The following is a 23,222-nucleotide window of genomic DNA, read 5'->3' on the forward strand; positions in this document are numbered from 1 at the left end:
AATGGCAATACCGATATTTGGGTAAAAAATGACAATTACTTTGGTTAATAGTGGGAAATAATGACAATTACTTTGGTTAATAGTGGGAAATAATGATAATAAAGGTATTTTGGTAAATAATGGTAAAAAACTATATTTTTTTAAATAATGGCAATACCGATATTTGGGTAAAAAATGACAATTACTTTGGTTAATAGTGGGAAATAATGATAATAAAGGTATTTTGGTAAATAATGGTAAAAAACTATATTTTTTTAAATAATGGTAAATAACGATATTTGGGTAAATAATGGCAATAACTATATTTTGGTAAATAATGGCAATAACGATATTTGGGTAAATAATGGCAATAACGATATTTGGGTAAATAATGGCAATAACGATATTTTGGTAAATAATGGCAATTACGATATTTGGGTAGAAAATGGAAAATAATGGTAAATAACGATATTTTTCAGAATTAATGGTAAATATCGAAGTTTTGGGTAAATATTTTAAATTAAATTTAATTTAAATTAAATGTTTGTTATTATTTACCATTATCATTTAATTTACCATTATCGATCATATTTACCACTTACCACCTCAAAACTATTTACCACTGAATTTACTACATTGAATCTGTCACGTGAGCGTGGTTAAACATTCGTTCAGTAATTTTCCTGCGCGAGTGTATTATGGCTACTGCGAACAGGACTCATCTCTTCCGGGCAGCTGTAATGTTCCTTTACATCTCTGAGTATGGCCTATTGGGAGGAGTCCTCGATTGTCTTTTGGGCGTACACACATTCGAAGCGGTGCGAACGTACGTCGACGTCGCGTGTCATATTAGGACCTCAAACTGACGCGCGGTGCTCGGTGACAAGCCCAATCCGCGTTAAATTAACTCTCGAAACGTCAAACTAAGCTCGCAGTATTAATAAAGCCGTGTTCGTATCAATTTGCCAATGACAAGTTACGCCTGATCGAACGCTGCGCGCGTCAGGTTCGTCCCGTTCGCACTGGACGATATACCTCGCCTACTCTCACCATTACGTTCCGCTACACTATCCGCTTCCTTTGAATATTCATATTCGAAATACATGACGAATTTCAACGCAGGCTGATAGTGGGTGGGACCTGGGAGTGGGCTTTAAATCGCGCTTTACAGTTAGTTTGGTATAACGAGGGTAAAACGATCTCGTAAAAATGCTTATACGGAGAGAGAGAGAGAGCTCCAAAAATAAATTTGGGCCATTAGGCTATTGTTATTCGGCAGAACAAATTTGATGTCTTCTGTGCGAGCGTCCCCTGGTGGCCGTTTCGAGCAATAAAAGGGTTTTGGACGAGGGCTCCTTTTTTATTTTCCACCCTTGAATAATAGAGAGCGCCACCTCTCGTTTAATTTTGAAGATTTTTATTATTTCTGTTTTATATTCGATGGCCTCTTTTGGGAGTTTTATTTATTACCCATGTTTATTCCTAAGTACCGCGGCCATCTTGATTTTTTGGGAGGAGCTTATGAGTTATGGCATTTCTTTTGTGGGCCATACGTTCATTTTCTTAATTTTAAATATTATTTTTGTCCGAATTAATAATCAAACGCCATTCGCCAACATAAACTCATTTGGTGTAATCCTCGCTTAACTTGGGTTATAATTTAGTTGTAATAGTGCTGCAATCTAGGGTTCATTTTAAGTAACTTTTTTTAAATGTTAATTGCATTTTCCGCTGCTGTATTTTGCGAGTTATATCCTTCTTAGTCGTATTTCTACCAAAAAGTAATTAATTTCTTATAATCATTTAAATTAAAAATTAGTAATAATAATTTAAGTCATTGAAGGTAATTATGAATGGGGTTAATATATATATATATATATATATATATATATATATATATATATATATATATATATATATATATTATCTACATCGAAAACTCGACTACTAACACGCGCTGATATTAACGACCATCACGCTAAAGTTTAATCTTAATTTAACAACCATCACCCTACACTTTGATCTTAGCTTAACTACCATTACGCTACACGTTGATCTTAGCTTAACGACCATCACGCTACACTTTGATCTTAACTTAACTACCATTACGCTACACGTTGATCTTAGCTTAACGACCATAACGCTACACTTTGATCTTAGCTGAACTACCATTACGCTACACGTTGATCTTAGGTTAACGACCATAACGCTACACATTGATCTAAGCTTAACGACCATCACGCTACACCTTGATCTTAGCTTAACGACCATAACGCTACACCTTGATCTTAGCTTAACGACCATAGCGCTACACATTGATCTAAGCTTAACGACCATCACGCTACACCTTGATCTTAGCTTAACGACCATCACGCTAAAGTTTAATCTTAGTTTAACAACCATCACCCTACACTTTGATCTTAGTCAAAAGACAAAGAAGCTTATTATTAATTTTAAAAATAATTATTTCATTTGAAGTCATTTATTTCGTGAATGCGAAATATTCTTCACTTTGATCTTAGTCGAAATATTTATTTTATAAGAAATCATTATACTACACTTTGATCTTAGACTAGCGATGAAGAAGTTTAACAAATGTGTTATTAGGTGGTCTACCATAATTATGTTGCTTTAATTATATCCAGTTTAAGCAACCCTTACATAGTGAGGATTATGATTACGTAGGAAATGTGCTGCTACCTAGCGGTGATTTTACGGAACATTTGTTTAGAGTTAGGCTTTTTTAGTTATATTTTGCATTACAAATTATAAAATATGTCAATTACTGTTAAATTAGAAAAAAATCGATCAAATGTCTATACGGATAAAACTCAATGTTTGTAAAAATCTTCAAATATAAAAGTAAGTTAAAATATTCTTTAATTAATTTTGAAGAACATTATTTCTCATTAAAACCGTTAATGTAAAATTAATATATCTTAGAGGTGCCCAAAATTATTAGCTAATTTTTGTTATAATTTGCTTAAAGAAAATATATTTTTATTTTGATAATATTAATTAACTTTAATGCAATTGATTACTGTTTTAAGAGCTTATGTATTAAAATAATATTATATTATAAAGATAGGTTTAAGTTGATAGTTATGATATTTTTAGTTTGATCGCCGTTTTTCTCATGTAGATGGCGATACTGGATCAAACCCTGTAAACTAACTTCTCCCTGAACATCCGTGTACTGCGTGAAGAACACTTCTACAGGCGCCGGTAGACCAAATTTGAATATTCTCAATTTATATTTGAGCATTTTACTTAGTTAAATAAAATTATCTCCCAAATCTAAGTTTCGAATATTCTAACCATACTAAAAGCACGCTTCTTAAAATTGACCTATTTTTTTCACTTTTTTTCGCCCTAAACGAAAAACGTTTTAGTCTTTTTCTTGACTGGTGTTCCTGGAGTTTCTATAAAAGAGTAAATTTAATAGACCTAGCGAGGACTACTGATATACTCGAAATCTTTTTTGCGCTTTTTGTACCTTCAAAATGGTTGATATTTTAGCAATATCTTTCTTTGCCGTATAGATTTTGGGTGTGATTCTGTAAGATAAGTTTGGAAAATTTTAAATAAAACATAATTTTTTAAATTTAATAATAATTAAACTTCTTCATCGCTAGTCTAAGATCAAAGTGCAGTATAATTATTTCTTAGAAAATAAATATTTCGACTAAGATCAAAGTGAAGAATATTTCGCATTCACGAAATAGATAATTATTTTTAAAATTAATAATAAGCTTCTTGGTCTTTTGACTAAGATCAAAGTGTAGGGTGATGGTCGTTAAACTAAGATCAAAGTGTAGCGTGATGGTCGTTAAGCTAAGATCAATGTGTAGCGTTATGGTCGTTAAGCTAAGATCAAAATGTAGCGTGATGGTCGTTAAGCTAAGATAAATGTGTAGCATTATGGTCGTTAAGCTAAGATCAAAAGGTAGCGTGATGGTCGTTAAGCTAGGATCAAAGTATAGCGTTATGGTTTTTAAGCTAAGATCAAAATGTTGCGTGATGGTCGTTAAGCCAAGATCAAAGTGTAGCGTGATGGTCGTTAAGCTAAGTTCAAAGTGTAGCTTGATGGTCGTTAAGCTAAGATCAAAGTGAAGCGATATGATCGTTAAGCTAAGATCGAAGTGTAGCGTTATGGTCGTTAAACTAAGATCAACGTGTAGCGATATGGTCGTTAAGCTAAGATCAAATTGTAGAGTGATGGTCGTTAAGCTAAGAGCAAATTGTAGAGTTATGATCGTTAAGCTAAGATAAAATTGTAGCGTGATGGTCGTTAAGCTAAGATCAAAGTATAGCGTTATGGTCGTTAAGCTAAGATCAAAATGTAGCGAGATGATCGTTAATCTACGATCGAAGTGCAGCGTTATGATCGTTAAGCTAAGATCAACGTGTAGCGTTATGGTCGTTAAGCTAGGATCAAAGTGTAGCGTTATGGTCGTTAAGCTAAGAGCAAATTGTAGAGTGATGGTTGTTAAGCTAAGATCAAGGTGTAGCGTGATTATCGTTAAGCTAAGATCAAACTGTAGTGGTATGGTCGTTAAGCTAAGATAAAAGTGTAGTATCTTTCCCCATCAACCGAATAGATGACTTCGTATAAAATAGTTGATTTTAAATTTAATAATAAATTTCTTCGTCATTTGACTAAGATCAAAGGGTAGCATTTGCATCATCCGTGAACGATAAATCGACCACGTCTACCATTAAAATAGGATCGATGTATATATTCCGCATAGACGTTCGAACTCGATGATCGTAGTTCGCTAGATTCGACTAAATCCTAGTACTTAATAATGCGGAACGGACGTTCGAAAATCGCGCTGACTAGTCAAATATTCACGAATTTAGCTTGGAAGAATAATATGAATAAAATAATAATAAGAAAAACGCAGACTGAGAGAAAGATACAGTTAGTATCTGCGGGGGGGGGGGGCGGAAGTGGGGAGAGAAATATCATAAGTAAAGCAAACATTAGACTAGCGCGGTACTGTGTGCAGTACATCGGAGAGACATCGGCTGAAGCTTGTACGATCGCGATGCTGGGCACGTTATGGCTCGTTAGGCCTTTGCCGCGGCGGACATCCCCCTTTGCACGTCTCGGAGAAAGAATAAAGGAGTGGGACCCGCGGTAGGCCCAAAAAGGGGATTCGAACAAGAGGCGCAAGTTGCCATGTGACGGTTTCACCCAATGCGTACGTTTGGAAATTTTACGGTTTTATTTTAAATATTTTCCGCACGTAGATAGATTATTTGTAATATTTATTGTTTTTTTTTAAAGAAAGACACGAAGTTTGATTTCTAAATACAATATATTTTTTTAAATATTGGGGTATTTAAGGAATTTTAGGTTTTTTTAGCATTTTCGAATTTTTGGGGATTTTTTTAATTTTTTAATTTTTTCAAGAATTATCTTTATTTTTGCGGATTTTGGTGATTTTTTTAGAAAGATTTTGAATATGTTTTTCGGGGGATTTTGTGATTTCTTTTGTGCTAGTTTTGGGGTGGGGGATTTTGTTATTTGTTTTTGGAGGATTTTTTATTTGTTATGGGATGATTTTTTTGCAATTTGTGGGAGGATTTTGTGCCGGTTTTTGGGGGGATTTTAAGATTTATTTTGGGAGGAGTTTTTTCAATTTGTAAGAGGATTTTGTGCATGTTTTTAGTGCCTTTTTGGGTTGAATTTGTGCATTTTGAAGTGATTTTGTGCTTTCTTTTGTGCATGTTTTTGGGGGGATTTGCCGCCTTTTTGGGGGGAATTTTGTGATTTCTTTTTGGGGGGATTTTAAGATTTATTTTGGGAGGTTTTTTTTTACAATTTGTGGGAGGATTTTGCGCTGGTTTTTGAGGGGATTTTGTGATTTATTTTGTGCATATTTTTGGGAAGATTTGGTGCCTTTTTGGGGGGATTTAGCGCAATTTTTTGTCAATAACCATAGAAAAATGATAAAAATGTTTTAAGAAAATATACATAATACAGATAACGATTCAATAGAATTAATAAACGAAATTTTTGTAACGAGGCTTTGATTTAATTTACAGCCGTACTGATTCCATACGCATCTGCCAAATGACGTCCCGTTTTTCGCGGTGAGCGGCTAAACACACGCTCCAGCTGCACGCGCTTCTCCTTTTTTATCTCTTCCGGGCGGGCGTCATTTTATCTTGTGATTTCACGTCCCAGCGTGGGAAGCCAGCGCCGAAGGCTTCGTACTTAGATGCCGGTTAAGTTGGTTTTTTTTGGCGAGTGTCCCCGGGGCTCTAACTATATTCCTCCCCCTTTTAAGTGCGGCGCCTCATAGATGGCGTTGGAATTATACTCTGATAAAGAGCCTCGGACTTATTTCGTTAATTTCGTTTCGGTTGACACCGTTAGCAAAGGTACAGCTACCCTTGGTTATAAAGAGGAAAGTATGTAAAATGCTTCGTCGTTGTCTGTTCCCTCTATCCAGAGGGGATGGTTAGTAATTACTAAATTAATATTAAATAAAATTAAAAAAATAGTTAATATCACATCAAAATTAAGAATTTAATAAATATAAAATAAAATTAAGAATTTAATAAATATAAAGTAAAATTAAGAATTTAATAAACATTAAATAAAATTAAAAATTTAGTAAATATTAAATAAAATTAAGAATTTAATAAATAATAAATAAAATTAAGATATAAATTAATATTCAATTAAAATTAAGAAATAAATTAATATTCAATTAAAATTAAGAAATAAATTAATATTCAATTAAAATTAAGATATAAATTAATATTCAATTAAAATTAAGAAATAAATTAATATTCAATTAAAATTAAGAAATAAATTAATATTCAATTAAAATTCAGAATTTAATAAATATTAAATAAAATTAAGAAATAAATTAATATTCAATTAAAATTCAGAATTGAAGTAATATTAAATAAAATTCGAAATTGAATGAATATCAAATTAAAATTAAGCATTAACTTAATATTCAATTAAGATTAAGCATTAACTTAATATTCAATTAAAATTAAACATTAAGCATTAACTTAATATTCAATTAAAATTAAACATTAAGCATTAACTTAATATTCAATTAAAATTAAACATTAAGCATTAACTTAATATTCAATTAAAATTAAACATTAAGCATTAACTTAATATTCAATTAAAATTAAACATTAAGCATTAACTTAATATTAAATTGAAATTAAAATTAAGCATTAACTTAATAATAAATGATTAAATCATGATTACATTAGATTAAAATTAAATCTGTATCTTTGGCTGTACAAAGATTAAAAATGATTAAATCATGATTAAATTTAAATCTGTATCTTTGGCTGTACAAAGATTAAAAATGATTAAATCATGATTAAATTTTTTAATCATGATTATTGGGACACCCTTAACATTAAATTAAAATTAAAATTAAAATTAAAATTAAAATTGAAATTAAAATTAAAATAAAATTAAAATTAAAATTAAAATTAAAATCAAGAATTGACTGAATACTAAATAAAATTACGAACATTTCTAGTTACATGTTCGGTTTCCCGTATGTAGATGGCGACATCAGCGCCGGCCTCTGTATTTTGCATTTTGTCAACTTGTTCTGTTTAAGGTGAAGGATGCGAAGTGGGGAGGGGGGGAGAATTTTCGAAGCAGAATTCACGTGACGCCACGGTCATACAAGGCAGATATCTAACTATCAGCGGAAAAACCATTCTTGTCCATTTTCTAGCGAGCGCGCAGTATTCTAATCGCTTTCGGATAGTTTTCGTCTTGCCTTCTGTTTCTTGTCTCCCTTTTTTGGGGAAACAGAAATTCGAGGAAAAATTCGAAAAGGGTCAGTCCTGAGATTGAATCTACCCCTTTTTAGCTAGGCGCAATTTCACTCCGATGTATACGAGATTTTATAGATTAAGGAAGGTAATTTGATATAGCCTGTATATGTAAAGGCAAGCGTTGATATTTTTATTTTATTGTATTGAATTGGATTCGATTTTCGGAAAGTGGTTTTCAGAGTCTAGAGTCTCTTTTAAGTAAATTATTATTACGATTTTTTTTATTGAATTTCGAAATAAACGTTTTTTTATTTTTCACGGAAAAAGAACATGCCAAAAATGTGAATTCGTTCTTAATAGTTCTGATAACTTACGTGGCCATATTATTTAACTAAGCCGATAATTTCTTAGAATTCAATAATTTTTTTGAATCTGATAATCTATTTTTCCTGCTAATGTGGTGCATCTAATAATTGGATTAATCTCATATTTTTGTGGACCATATAATTTAGTGAATCTGATAATCTATTTTTCCTGCTAATGTGGTGCATCTAATAATTGGATTAATCTCATATTTTTGTGGACGATATAATTTAGTGAATCTGATAATCTATTTTTCCTGCTAATGTGGTGCATCTAATAATTGGATTAATCTCATATTTTTGTGGACCATATAATTGAGTGAATCTGATAATCTATTTTTCCTGCTAATGTGGTGCATCTAATAATTGGATTAATCTCATATTTTTGTGGACCATATAATTTAGTGAATCTGATAATCTATTTTTCCTGCTAATGTGGTGCATCTAATAATTGGATTAATCTCATATTTTTTGTGGACCATATAATTTAGTGAATCTGATAATCTATTTTTCCTGCTAATGTGATGCATCTAATAATTGGATTAATCTCATATTTTTGTGGACCATATAATTTAGTGAATCTGATAATCTATTTTCCTGCTAATGTGAAGGATCTAATAATTGGATTAATCTCATATTTTTGTGGACCATATAATTTAGTGAATCTGATAATCTATTTTTCCTGTTAATGTGGTGCAGCTAATAACTGGATTAATCTCATATTTTTGTGGACCATATAATTTAGTGAATCTGATAATCTATTTTTCCTGCTAATGTGGTGCATCTAATAATTGGATTAATCTCATATTTTTGTGGACCATATAATTTAGTGAATCTGATAATCTATTTTTCCTGCTAATGTGAAGGATCTAATAATTGGATTAATCTCATATTTTGTGGACCATATAATTTAGTGAATCTGATCATCTATTTTTCCTGCTAATGTGGTGCATCTAATAATTGGATTAATCTCATATTTTGTAGACCATATAATTTAGTGAATCTGATAATCTATTTTTCCTGCTAATGTGGTGCATCTAATAATTGGATTAATCTCATATTTTGTGGACCATATAATTTAGTGAATCTGATAATCTATTATTCCTGCTAATGTGAATGATCTAATAATTGGATAAATCTCATATTTTTGTGGATCATATAATTTAGATAGCTAGATTATTTAGTGATCTGATAATTGGGTGAACCTGGTAATATAGTTGGACTGGTAAAGTGGTTGATCTGATAATGTGGTGGATCAGATAATTTTGTGAATTTGATAATTTATTTGACCTGATTGATAAATGACCTAATAATTTTGACGACCATATAATTTAGTAATCTGATAATTTGGTATCGGATAACTTGATGACCATGATAATCTAGTTGGTCTTATAAAATGGTCGATAATGTGGTGGTTCAGTTAGTTAAGTGGATCTGATAATTTTACGAACTTGATTGAATGAACCTGATAAATTAACGGATCTGAAGATAATTTGGTTAGTCTGATAATTTGGTTACCCGTGTTTCTCCCCTTACGTGTTTGCAATTGAATCCATTAAAATTGACAATTTTCGTAACTTGATAATTTTCGTAACTTGATGATTTTCGTAAATCGATAATTTTCGTAAATCGATAATTTTCGTAAATTGGTAATTTTCGTAAATTGGTAATTTTCGTAAATTGGTAATTTTCGTAAATCGATAATTTTCGTAAATTGGTAATTTTCGTAAATTGGTAAATCGATAATTTTCGTAAATCGATAATTTTCGTAAATTGGTAATTTTCGTAAATCGATAATTTTCGTAAATTGGTAATTTTCGTAAATCGATAATTTTCGTTTCAGACGACGATTCGGAAGGAAATGACGTAGAGCTAGCTACTAAATCTAACGGACAACCTGACCTTGATATCTGAATGTAACAGTATTGCTTCCTCATCCTACAACAACTCCGATAAAAACATTGCCCAACACCCGTTTCCATGGCGACATATCCGAAACTTTAACCCGTAATTAAAGCGCTTCGATAATAAATTACGGCGCAATATTATCAAGTCGATAGTAAAATGACGCCCATTTTCTCCGTTAGGGGGGCCGATAACTGAAACGGTAGACCTGAGAAGAATCCTGGTGAGATAAAAATGAAACTGCAAATAAATGAAGTCTGAGTTTCATCAAACTAATGAACTTCGCGTTTCACCAAAGCCGAAATTCCAAAAGTTCTCTCATTGGAAACTAGATAAGCTTCGGACCAAAGGCGACTGCAGCGCCGAACCGCCCATTGGAAATAGCCGGCTCGAACACCCCTAGCGGACATTTTCTGTTTTTGTCTTTCTCTCAGCGAAACAATTCATTTTTGGCGCTACGCCATTAAACAAAAGGTCGCCGTCCATTGTTAGCCGCGCCGATTCCATCTCGCAGCGCCCCCTGTCGCTCGCCCTAACTAACTAATTAAAGGTGGTACGACCGAGTGTGCTGCGGGGTCGCGCTCTCTTCCGTTCTTTTTGGATTAGGAACGGGATTTGGACACCGCCACCAGCTCTTTTCAGCGTAGCGCCCCATAGATGGCGCAGGAATTATACTCCGATCAAGTCGGGACAAATTTTATGAATTTATAGTTTAAGTTAGGAATCCATATTTCTACTTGGAATGCTAGTCGCGGAAGATTTTCGTATCGATGTGGCTGACGGTTTCTTTGACGTCACTATGTTAACTTATCAAACAACAACGTGAGAGGGGAGCGCGCGCAGAGAGGATTTTTTCTCTCGTAGGCGGGGCCAAAGCCGTCAGAGTGATCTTACCATGAGCGATACGTAAGGATAAGCATTCCAAGTAGAGGTATGGATTCCTGTTTAATTTGACGCCAAAGTCAAAGGTGGAGTGGCGCTTTGGAAATCTGCAATATTTATTTCCGGGCTTAGAGGGAGAGTATACAGAGGGCTTCATCGCTGTCTGTTCTAGGAATGTGGAGCCATCTATCTGGAGGATACACTTAAATGCGTAATTCTAAAAATAAATTAATACTAAATTAAAATTAATAATTAAATTTTTATTCAATTACTTAAAGCAATATCAATGGTATTAAATTAATTAAAGTAATATCATATCAATGAATTTAAATTAATATTACATTAATCAAAGTAATATCATATCAATGAATTTAAATTAATATTACATTAATCAAAGTAATATCATATCAATGAATTTAAATTAATATTACATTAATCAAAGTAATATCATATCAATGAATTTAAATTAATATTACATTAATCAAAGTAATATCATATCAATGAATTTAAATTAATATTACATTAATCAATGTAATATCATATCAATGAATTTAAATTAATATTACATTAATCAAAGTAATATCATATCAATGAGTTAAAATTAAAATTACTTTAATCAAAGTAATATCATATCAATGAATTTAAATTAATATTACATTAATCAAAGTAATATCAATGCATTTAAATTAATATTACATTAATCAAAGTAATATCAATGAATTTAAATTAATATTACATTAATCAAAGTAATATCAATGCATTTAAATTAATATTACATTAATCAAAGTAATATCAATGAATTTAAATTAATATTACATTAATCAAAGTAATATCAATTAATTTCAATTAATATTAAATTAATTAAAGTAATAACATTTAATTTAAATTAAATATTATTAATTTCGTTTAATTAAATATTATTAATTTCGTTTAACTAATCAAAATTAAATTTGTTAAAATAATTAATATTAATTAATATTAATTTTATTTAAGTAATATTAAAATATGATTACTGCCCTTTTTTCGACATGTCACGAAGGTAGATGGCGACTTAAGCGCCGGACTATATGATCTTACCTTCTAGCAACTTTTTTCATAGGATCCTAAATAATTCTGAAAGGTTTTCACCGCATTTTGAGCTAATCAAGCACGGATAAGCCCAAAGCGGATGGGTATTTCGTCAAATTAAATGTAGCCCCCCCCCTGGTCCCGAGTTGCCGCTAATTATCGGGAATACCTCGCGCGAAATGCCCGCCAGGGGTCGTTACGGGATTATACTTCCAGTTGTCATGGTTACCATAAGGATTGGAAAATTTAATAGGAAACCCAGTCAATGTTTCATAACGTTTTTGCCACCAGATGGGCTAAGCACTCCCATTGTATTGAGTAGAGTAACGCGCAGATAAATTGCCTCTAAACATAAAGCTGTAACTGTTGGAGATAACTAGACATTTTAGGGGATAAGTATACCTCGTTTGTTCCGAGTCGGGGCCCTGAGACTGCACGGGCCCGTTCTCCGGGAAAATATGAATATCGGGTTCACAAAAAGCCGTAACTGCTGGAGATAACTAGATATTTTAGGGGATAAGTATACCTCGTTTGTTCCGAGTCGGGGCCCTGAGGCTGCACGGGCCCGTTCTCCGAGAAAATATGAATATCGGGTTCACAAAAAGCCGTAACTGCTGGAGATAACTAGATATTTTAGGGGATAAGTATACCTCGTTTGTTCCGAGTCGGGGCCCTGAGGCTGCACGGGCCCGGGGCCCGGTAAAATATGAATATTGGATCAACAAAAAGCCGTAACTGTAGGAGATAACTAGACATTTTAGGGGATAAGTATACCTCGTTTGATCCGAGTCGGGGCCCCGAGGCTGCACGGGCCCGTTCTCCGGGAAAATATGAATATCGAGTTCACAATTAAAAAGCCGTAACTGTAGGAGATAACTAGACATTTTAGGGGATAAGTATACCTCGTTTGATCCGAGTCGGGGCCCCGAGGCTGCACGGGCCCGGGCCCCGGTAAAATATGAATATTGGGTCAACAAAAAGCCGTAACTACTGGAGATAACTAGACATTTTAGGGGATAAGTATACCTCGTTTGTTCCGAGTCGGGGCCCTGAGGCTGCACGGGCCCGTTCTCCGGGAAAATATTAATATCGGATCCTCAAAAAGCCGTAACTGTAGGAGATAACTAGATATTTTAGGGGATAAGTATACCTCGTTTGTTCCGAGTCGGGGCCCTGAGGCTGCACGGGCCGGTTCTCCGGGAAAATATTAATATCGGGTCCACAAAAAGCCGTAACTTTAGGAGATAACTAGATATTTTAGGGGATAAGTATACCTCGTTTGTTCCGAGTCGGGGCCTTGAGGCTGCACGGGCCCGTTCTCCGGGAAAATATGAATATCGGGTTCACAAAAAGCCGTAACTGTAGGAGATAACTAGACATTTTAGGGGATAAGTATACCTCGTTTGTTCCGAGTCGGGGCCCTGAGGCTGCACGGGCCCGTTCTCCGGGAAAATATGAATATCGGGTTCACAAAAAGCCGTAACTGTAGGAGATAACTAGACATTTTAGGGGATAAGTATACCTCGTTTGTTCCGAGTCGGGGCCCTGAGGCTGCACGGGCCCGGGCCCCGGTAAAATATGAATATTGGATCAACAAAAAGCCGTAACTGTAGGAGATAACTAGACATTTTAGGAGATAAGTATACCTCGTTTGATCCGAGTCGGGGCCCCGAGGCTGCACGGGCCCGGGCCCCGGTAAAATATGAATATTGGGTCAACAAAAAGCCGTAACTGTAGGAGATAACTAGACATTTTAGGGGATAAGTATACCTCGTTTGATCCGAGTCGGGGCCCCGAGGCTGCACGGGCCCGGGCCCCGGTAAAATATGAATATTGGGTCAACAAAAAGCCGTAACTGTAGGAGATAACTAGATATTTTAGGGGATAAGTATACCTCGTTTGTTCCGAGTCGGGGCCCTGAGGCTGCACGGGCCCGTTCTCCGGGAAAATATTAATATCGGGTCCACAAAAAGCCGTAACTGTAGGAGATAACTAGACATTTTAGGGGATATGTATACCTCGTTTGTTCCGAGTCGGGGCCCTGAGGCTGCACGGGCCCGGGCTCCGGGAAAATATGAATATCGGGTTCACAAAAAGCCGTAACTGTAGGAGATAACTAGACATTTTAGGGGATAAGTATACCTCGTTTGTTCCGAGTCGGGGCCCTGAGGCTGCACGGGCCCGGGCTACGGTAAAATATGAATATTGGATTAACAAAAAGCCGTAACTGTAGGAGATAACTAGACATTTTAGGGGATAAGTATACCTCGTTTGATCCGAGTCGGGGCCCCGAGGCTGCACGGGCCCGGGCCCCGGTAAAATATGAATATTGGATCAACAAAAAGCCGTAACTGTAGGAGATAACTAGACATTTTAGGGGATAAGTATACCTCGTTTGTTCCGAGTCGGGGCCCTGAGGCTGCACGGGCCCGGGCCCCGGTAAAATATGAATATTGGATCAACAAAAAGCCGTAACTGTAGGAGATAACTAGACATTTTAGGGGATAAGTATACCTCGTTTGATCCGAGTCGGGGCCCCGAGGCTGCACGGGCCCGGGCCCCGGTAAAATATGAATATTGGGTCAACAAAAAGCCGTAACTGTAGGAGATAACTAGATATTTTAGGGGATAAGTATACCTCGTTTGTTCCGAGTCGGGGCCCTGAGGCTGCACGGGCCCGTTCTCCGGGAAAATATTAATATCGGGTCCACAAAAAGCCGTAACTGTAGGAGATAACTAGACATTTTAGGGGAAAAGTATACCTCGTTTGTTCCGAGTCGGGGCCCTGAGGCTGCACGGGCCCGTTCTCCGGGAAAATATTAATATCGGGTCCACAAAAAGCCGTAACTGTAGGAGATAACTAGACATTTTAGGGGATAAGTATACCTCGTTTGTTCCGAGTCGGGGCCCTGAGGCTGCACGGGCCCGTTCTCCGGGAAAATATTAATATCGGGTCCACAAAAAGCCGTAACTGTAGGAGATAACTAGACATTTTAGGGGATATGTATACCTCGTTTGTTCCAAACAGAATCTATTAGGCGCTATAATTGTCGAGAACGTTGGTTAAAGTGTGACTGAAAACGCCAAATTTTTATAATTTTAATTTAAAAATAATTAGGTACATAATTTGGAAATATGTTTGAACAGATTTTACGTTTTTACAGATTTAACAAAATAATTTATACCATTCTCATGAAAAACGGATTAAAACACCGAAATAATTTACGGTTTTGAGTTGGTTCGTCAAGTTGAAGTTTTATTGAAAATTAAACTAATGATACATTTTGTCTAGAACCCAAAAAGTCAGGTGCCGTCATGGGAACTTTCCAAAATAGAAAATTTATAGCTACTTAAACGAATTTTTTTTATAAACTGAGTTCTATTTATGATAGGAATTCATTATGAGTAAAATTACATTAAAAATTACGAAAAAATTCATATATAAAAATTAAATTATGAAATTATAAATAAAATTTATTCCAATATGCAAATATTATAAAAATTAAATTATGAAATTATAAATAAAATTTATTCCAATATGCAAATATTATAAAAATTAAATTATGAAATTATAAATAAAATTTATTCCAATATGCAAATATTATAAAAATTAAATTATGAAATTATAAATAAAATTTATTCCAATATGCAAATATTATAAAAATTAAATTATGAAATTATAAATAAAATTTATTCCAATATGCAAATATTATAAAAATTAAATTATGAAATTATAAATAAAATTTATTCCAATATGAAAATATTATAAAAATTAAATTATGAAATTATAAATAAAATTTATTCCAATATACAAATATTATAAAAAATAACGTATTTATAAAAAAATCAAAAACGACAAGAAAACTGTTTTTCCTAAAACGATTTAATAGTATCTCAATTTCTCAATAGGTGTCGTTGTCGGCGCATGGATCCGTCGTGTGAGAAAGGCTTAGTGCAAAATTATATTTGGTAAATTTTAAAAAATATGTTTTCACAGGGAACCAAATAAGTTAAAATATTAACAGGTAGATGAAGTATTTTGGACAGGGTTAAGAGTAGTTGTTTTCGCCGGTTAAGGGGGAAGACTACCGTGGCCATTGTCTACTTTCACGCTATTTCAAGCTGAACTCTTTTAATTTTATATTTTAACTTATAAAATTAATATTCCAGTGTAGAAGAGCCTCTGGTTTAGTGACTAAAATAATTTTTACAATTTTCAATTTTAAAGTAATTAAGTTATTACGTTTTAATTCGGACCCCCGGAGCTAAACAAATTGGGCAAGCGCCCAAACTACCCTTTAGTTAGGACCGAATATCTCGTTAACTATTAATATTAGAATTATCAAAATTATTTTAAGCACTAGAGAAAGGTTCAGCCTAATAAGAAAATATAATTCAATTATATGTTTAAGCCGGTGGCCATTGAAACCCTTGGCTCCTTCGGCCGCGGGGGTTTGGCGCTGATCCACGCCATAGGCCGTAGGATTCGTTCCGTCACTGGTGAACCGCGCTCCGTTTTATACTTGATCCAGCGCATCGCGGTCGCCGTTCAACGCGATAATGCCGCTTCGGTGTTGCACACCTTCCCGCCGGGTGGTTCTCTGGAAGACTATTTGGTCCACCTCTAGGTTTTTTTGTTTTTTTTTCTTTCCTTTTCTTTTGTAAATTTCAATTAAATAAATACTGAATAGTAAATTATTTGAAACAATTAAAAAAAAATAAAAAATATGTAATTGTTAAAACAGAAACCTTCAGGTTGAACGAAAAAGAGGCTTTTACTGTATTCTTCCCCCTTAATCTCAGAAGGAGGCGATACTTTACGGGGTATCTTCTAATAAATGATACAGTAACCTTTGACGGGAAATATACTATAGGTTAAAGTTCATTAAAATATAGTGTAGTTCAATTATTCATAAATTCCAAACGGAAGAAACGCTTTGGTAAAAAGGACTATCGCTATTAAATTATACACCAGTCAAAGGTGTTTGAGCTTTATTCGGGTCCTTGTTTTCACGGTAGCCGTTAACATGTAAATAAATACAGCCTGCAGAGAAATGTCGCTTCTAGAAGCCAATCCGCCATTCCCCCAAAGACACTCATTCCAATTTAGCAGTCGGCATCAGATTTCAATTCGAGACCAGTTCTCTCAAGATTTAATTTAAATCTCCCACGCGTGAACTTTTGAAAAGGAGTTCCCAACTTTGCAAAATGCATTTTAAATCCATTAGTACCGCCTTGCAAGGAACCCCCCTAGGCGCCAGTCAACCAGTGACTTCTAATGCATTTTAATCAGGTGACCGGGTTACCACGCGTAGGAGGGTTTGTGGAAACCCATCGTGCCACACGAACCCACAATCAAGAAATAATATTAGACTTCCCAAGTTTTTATGGAGAGGGCAAACCGAGAAACCCGAGGGAAAACCCCTTTAACCAGTGGGGAGAAAGAACTATAATTACACTCGATAAGTGTGTCATTTATTTGGAATAATTACTGATAGCTAGGTGGGGAGTGACGTGAAATTGACGTCATACCTAAAAAATCTAAGCGTTTCTAGTGAGAAAAATACAAGGCGCTCACAATGGCAAAGAGCGTATATTAAGCCTAACGATTTTCAGTCTGATGCCTTTCTAGAATTGGCTCTAAGAAAAATATAACATTCTGGAGATTGGAGACTGACACACTAATGTGTGGAAACATTATAAATCAGCTAGGCTAATACCTTTGGCACCACCTTAGGCCAGAGTCATCTAGAGACTTTTAATGCCTTTAATTCGGGTGGCCGGGTTACAACGCGTAGGAGGGTTGTAGCCAGCCCTTCATGCCAAGCGAGCCAACAGCTCCTTACATGGGCCACTTTAAAAATTACAGTACTTTGTTTGTTTACAGTTCGTTTCCTAAAATGTCCATATTTTACTGTAGAAAATACAGTACGGGAGTCCGTGTTATTTACTGAAAAATTCCCTAAATTTACATTGCTTTCTGTAGAAAATAACCGAATATTATCTGTAATGTTTACTGATTTTACTGTAGAAACTAACGGGCGTGCACTTGCAATTTTTAAAGAAAATAGTAGCAAAATATACAGGTTTATTTCTGTAAATATTTTTATAAGAAAAAAGTTATGGAAACCCGCGCGTCCAAGACTTTTCTGTAAATTTAACAGAATTGTTTTTTCTCAGTGCACTTACTATTACCGTTAATAAAATTACTGAGATGAAGTAGGTTTTTTCATGTTTTTTTTTTGCCGCTTGAAGCGCTGTTGATTGACTTTTAGGGTGAAAAGTCTGTAGGAGCTTCTATTACTACTGCCTAATGCAAATTAGGTCGCGTGCTTTTTTTCCCGCGGGTGATGATTCTGCGTAAACTAGCGGTAAAACTCCTATCATAATAGAACGTCGTTTTTTACGTTAGTTGTTTTTAACGTAACTAGCGCAAGTTACCCTAGCTTCTGTTAGACCTAGTGACCAAAATGTTAAATTAGTTGATCCATCCTAAATATGAAACTGATTTAGCTTAGTGTAAAATAGGGATTGCAAACACTGCCAGTTGTGGCGCCAGGGGTAAATCAGGTAAGTCAGTTGATTTACCTTCAATTTTTAAAGCTGACCACGAAACTCATTTGGAACTAGCTCAAAATTTTATTAAATCTAAATTTGTTAATATTCTACTGAAATTTATTACATGGAGCATGGGCAGTAAATTAAGAGGACAGGTTTTCGATAGCCTTCCACAGTGCATTTTATTTCTCCCCGCGTATCAATCAGCTCGATAGAATCCGAGGGAGTCTTGCAAGGTCGTTTGTACCACGTGATCTCAAAATTTCAAAATGGCAATCTAATGCGGTTGATATTGTTACGTAATTTTTTGCGCTTTATATTTTAGTAATTTTTAATTTGGTTTTTTAATTCAATAAAAACTATCAACTGATATTTAGTATATCATATTTAATCTATAAAAACGTGAAAAAATACCTTTTGGCGTAAAAATGTACTTCGTGTTTATCTTTTTTCTTTTTTCGAACAGTATCGTCCACTCTTAGCGATACTTGTTTTTTTTTTTAAATAACCTTGGACGCCTCCCTTAGTGTGATTGGTTTACGGGGGCTAAAAACCAGGCTTTTTACCGATCCTCTAAAATCTACTATCCATGCATGGAGCAAATAAATTGAAATTTTGAGTATAAATCACAACATTATAACGGCACGCGACGCATGCTCGGTGGCACGTGTTAAATTATAACAGACAAGCGAGCTCAATTCGCGCTGTTATAAATTCACGAAGTAGGAAAGCACTCTACCGTCACATCTACAGTTGAGCGTCCACGGAAAATCGCATCTTAAACTTTGTTTCCGCTTTGATTTCACGGTATTTTCCGCCCTGTGCGAAATTAACCACTTCGCGAAAAGTCATTTAATAATAGATGGATTTCCCATGTCGTTTAGTTTCACGCTCTGATAGATAAACACAGATATTTATTTTGCGTAGAAGCATAAGTAACGAAATAATCATAAGTATGACACTGGAGTAAATATTTTTTTTTGTCACAGTTACTTAGAAAATAACGTAAAGGCGCCATTCGGTAGCGGTTTTGCGAACTATATTTACATAACCTGGGATTTTAACATATGACGCCAAGGCTTAATTATCGAAATTTTAAACGCTTTCATAATGGTTAAATGATTCTAACATAGGCGAAATAATGATGTACTGTTGAATATATTCCGCAGTACACCATTATTAATTTTATGTTCCTATGTTCCTATAGAAACATAAAATTAATTAAAGGGGAACGGTCAAGCTTTATCCAGTTAGATAGCCCTATAGCCCGTTAAAAAATAAAATTTATGGCGAAAACCGCATCAAAAAATATTAAGTGGTTAATTTTTAATAAAATAAAGAAATTTCGAGAAATTGAAAAGCACGCGTCCGCTGCGACACCTGGTGGGAATCGGCGAGACATAAAACAACATAAAGGCTGCTGAAGACGCGAAAGATTTGTTTTGCACGCGCGGCGCGTTCAAGTTACACGAGACCTAAGCCTAAATTGCGTGATTTTAAAAGTTAGGATAGTTCGCAAATCGCTCGCTAAGGTGCTGCTGGCGCTGGCGATACACCTTAAGATGGCGGAGAAAATTCAAACTCAAATACTTGGCGTTATTTTGCGATTCAACTTTTTAGGCCAAAAACTATTTTTTCAAGACAAAAAAGGTACGTGTAAGTATATTGAACGTCTTGTTGATATTTTGATATGCAAATAAGGCGTTATTTGGAAAAGCCTGGCCGTTCCCCTTAAATATTTCTGGAAATTCAATCGACTTTAACATTTAACGCCAAGGTTTAATCAAGAATGTATTTATTTATACTCAGGGAGAATGATTATGTCGAGATTATTTTTAGCGTTTCTCCAATTCCACCCGTTGGGCCCCCAGTATGCTCCTCCGCTTTAATAAAATCAAATAATACTGCAATCTCATTGGTTCTTAAAAATTACGTTTTTCGACGCGATTAACGCTGCAGCGAGGACGCAAAAAATAAGACCGCCTCCTTTTTCCCTCCCCTCCCTTAGCGTGACGGGGTTAGGGGCTCAACGTGTCCGTCGATAGTCTCGACATATTCATTCTCCCTGAGTATAAATAAATATATTCTTGGTTTAATTAATGAAATTTAAAACGCTTTCATAATGGTAAACTGACTCTTACATCGGTAAAATAATGATGAATAGGAACATAAAATTAATTGTGATATAAACTAGCTTCGTCTCTAGAGGTCATGTTTTCGAATATTGAGATTTAAAGGCATTTTTATGAAATTTAAAACGCTTTAACGATGAAACCTGAAGCTTACTTCGGCAAAATAATGATGAAATGTTGAATAGGAACATAAAATTAATTGTGATAAACACTAAGACGTCGTATTTTCGGAATTTGAGATCTAATATTGGAGTGGGATCAAATTTAATTTGACAAATTGGGTAATAAGAAACCCACAAAGACCGGTAAACATTCGGGTTCTAGATTCGCCCAAAATTTCAATTAATTGGTCAAAAGCGAAGAAAGAAAAAAAATGTAGGTAGAAGCCATACTTAGGGTAATTATGTTACTTATGTTAGAAATAAGTACCGCTCTTCTGTGTAAGATAACTGTATTCTATTGTATAATTGAGGATTGACCGAAAACTTAATTTAATCGATTAAGATTTCGAAACAGAATTTTTCCCAATTTAATCGATTAAGATTTGGAAACCGATTTTTTTAAATTTAATCGATTAAGATTTGGAAACAGAATTTTTCCTAATTTAATCGATTAAGATTTCGAAACCGAATTTTCCTAATTTAATCGATAAAGATTTCGAAAGAGATTTTTTCTAAGTTAATCGATTAAGATTTCGAAAACGATTGTTTCCTAATTTAATCGATTAAGATTTCGAAAACGATTGTTTCCTAATTTAATCGATTAAGATTTCGAAACCGATTTTTTCCGATTAGCGACCGATTTTCACTTAATTAAAAAAATCTGAAATGGTAGACGAACATGTGGCCGAAGTTAGCTATGGCAAAGTTGAAGGTTAGCGCGCTCTATAAGTCCTGTTAGAAAAATTGCTAATTTTAGTTAGTATCGGTAATTTTTCTCGTTTAATCGGTAATAAAATCGGTAATCTAGAAGGGACCGATTAATAATAATAATATAATTATGAATGGAAATATTGTTAATTATTGGGTTCTGTATAAATTTCAATAGGTTTCAGTTAAAAATGAACAAACATTAAAATAATTCTTTGATACCAAAATTCACTTAAATATTAAAATTTATTTGGATTCTATTTCCGAATGTGGTAAATTATTTGTATCATTAATAAATTAGAATAATTTTAAATTAAAAATAAATACATAAATTAAAATAATTCTATTACACTATCCAAATTAGCTTTGGTTTAAATTTAAATAGGTTTTTAAAATATTCATACCATTTCGTTGACCCTTGATACTATTTTTATATATTTTTCTGATTTAAAAAAATATTCGTGTTATAATAAATTTCAATAATTTTCAGTTGATATAAAATTAATTCGTTCACCCTTGAAATTATCTTTATATTTGATTTTTCTTGGATTTTTATTTCTGATTATTTTAAAAACTACCCGTATCACTGTAAGTTTCAGTTAAAAATCCCATAAATCAATAATTTAAAATAAATCTATAACCCTTCCAAAATTATGTTAAAAATTAAATTATTTTTCATAGCTTAAAACTATTAATTAAATATAGAAAACAGTGTTACAATATTAAAGCATGCGTTTATTTGGCCAAGTGAGGGAATTTAATAAATTAAGCGAAAAATTCGTTCCTGAAATAATTTATCGTTTGAAAACTCGAATCGATTAGATAATGTAAATATTTAGGGCAATTTTCGGTTCGTAAACTTATTTCAGGAACTCGAAACATTTGTAAGAGCAATATATTTAAATAATAAATTAAATAATTGAAAAATAAAATGAGATACTTGCGAAAGGGTTGCTATACACCTGGATTCAGCGTCAAAATCGGAGTGGGAAAGGGGGCGGGGCTTCAAAGGGGGGCGTGTTTGAGGAGGATCCACATTTAAATTTAATGTATTCTCTTGGAAATTGTGTCGTGTCGCTTCTCATAACATAACTTTTCCGATTTAACCCTTTAACTATTTAGTTTGTCTCTTAAATATTTAATAACCACTAATCAAATATAACACCCCCTAGCAAGAACGTATTTATTTAAAGAGAATAGGCGAAACTATAAAGTAAATTTGGTCTTAACCGACTTGTTAAAATGGGAAAACAAAATCACGTGACTACCTTTTCACAGCCAACTCGTGTTCATAGTTGACCGTGTGACTGTAAAGAAGAAAATTATTCCTTCCAAATACTGCAGACAGCTAATTAACTTCCACTTTTCGTTTATAAAGTGTTTTAATTAATAATAATAAATAGACAATCGTACAAAATTCATACCACCATTAGCAAAATAAAATGAATAATAGTTCGTATTTCAAAGGATAGATGGCGCAGCAGATCTCCACAAAGTCACGTGACTACCATCTTTTCAGCCCCCCCCCCCCCCTGGACTTTATAGTTTCGCCAATTACGTAGCTTTAAAAGCAAGATCTTTTCCCTTATTATACTACTATTTTATTATTATTTTATTATTATTATAATAATTATAAAAAAGTAACTGATCTGCTCTAACTGTAAGCTCCTCCCCGTGTTACGTTATTATTA

General features: G+C 34.0%; 1 protein-coding gene across 2 annotated transcripts in view; it reads right to left on the bottom strand.

Annotated features, from left to right (window-relative positions):
• Syt7 (Synaptotagmin 7) overlaps positions 1-23,222 on the bottom strand; it is a 370,991-nt gene that overhangs the window by 150,918 nt on the left and 196,851 nt on the right. The gene's annotated exons all lie outside the window — the stretch shown is intronic.

This window comes from Leiobunum rupestre, chromosome 2 (genome assembly GCF_980474605.1).
Source record: "Leiobunum rupestre chromosome 2, qqLeiRupe1.1.hap1, whole genome shotgun sequence".
NCBI classification, from domain to species: Eukaryota; Metazoa; Arthropoda; class Arachnida; order Opiliones; family Sclerosomatidae; genus Leiobunum; species Leiobunum rupestre.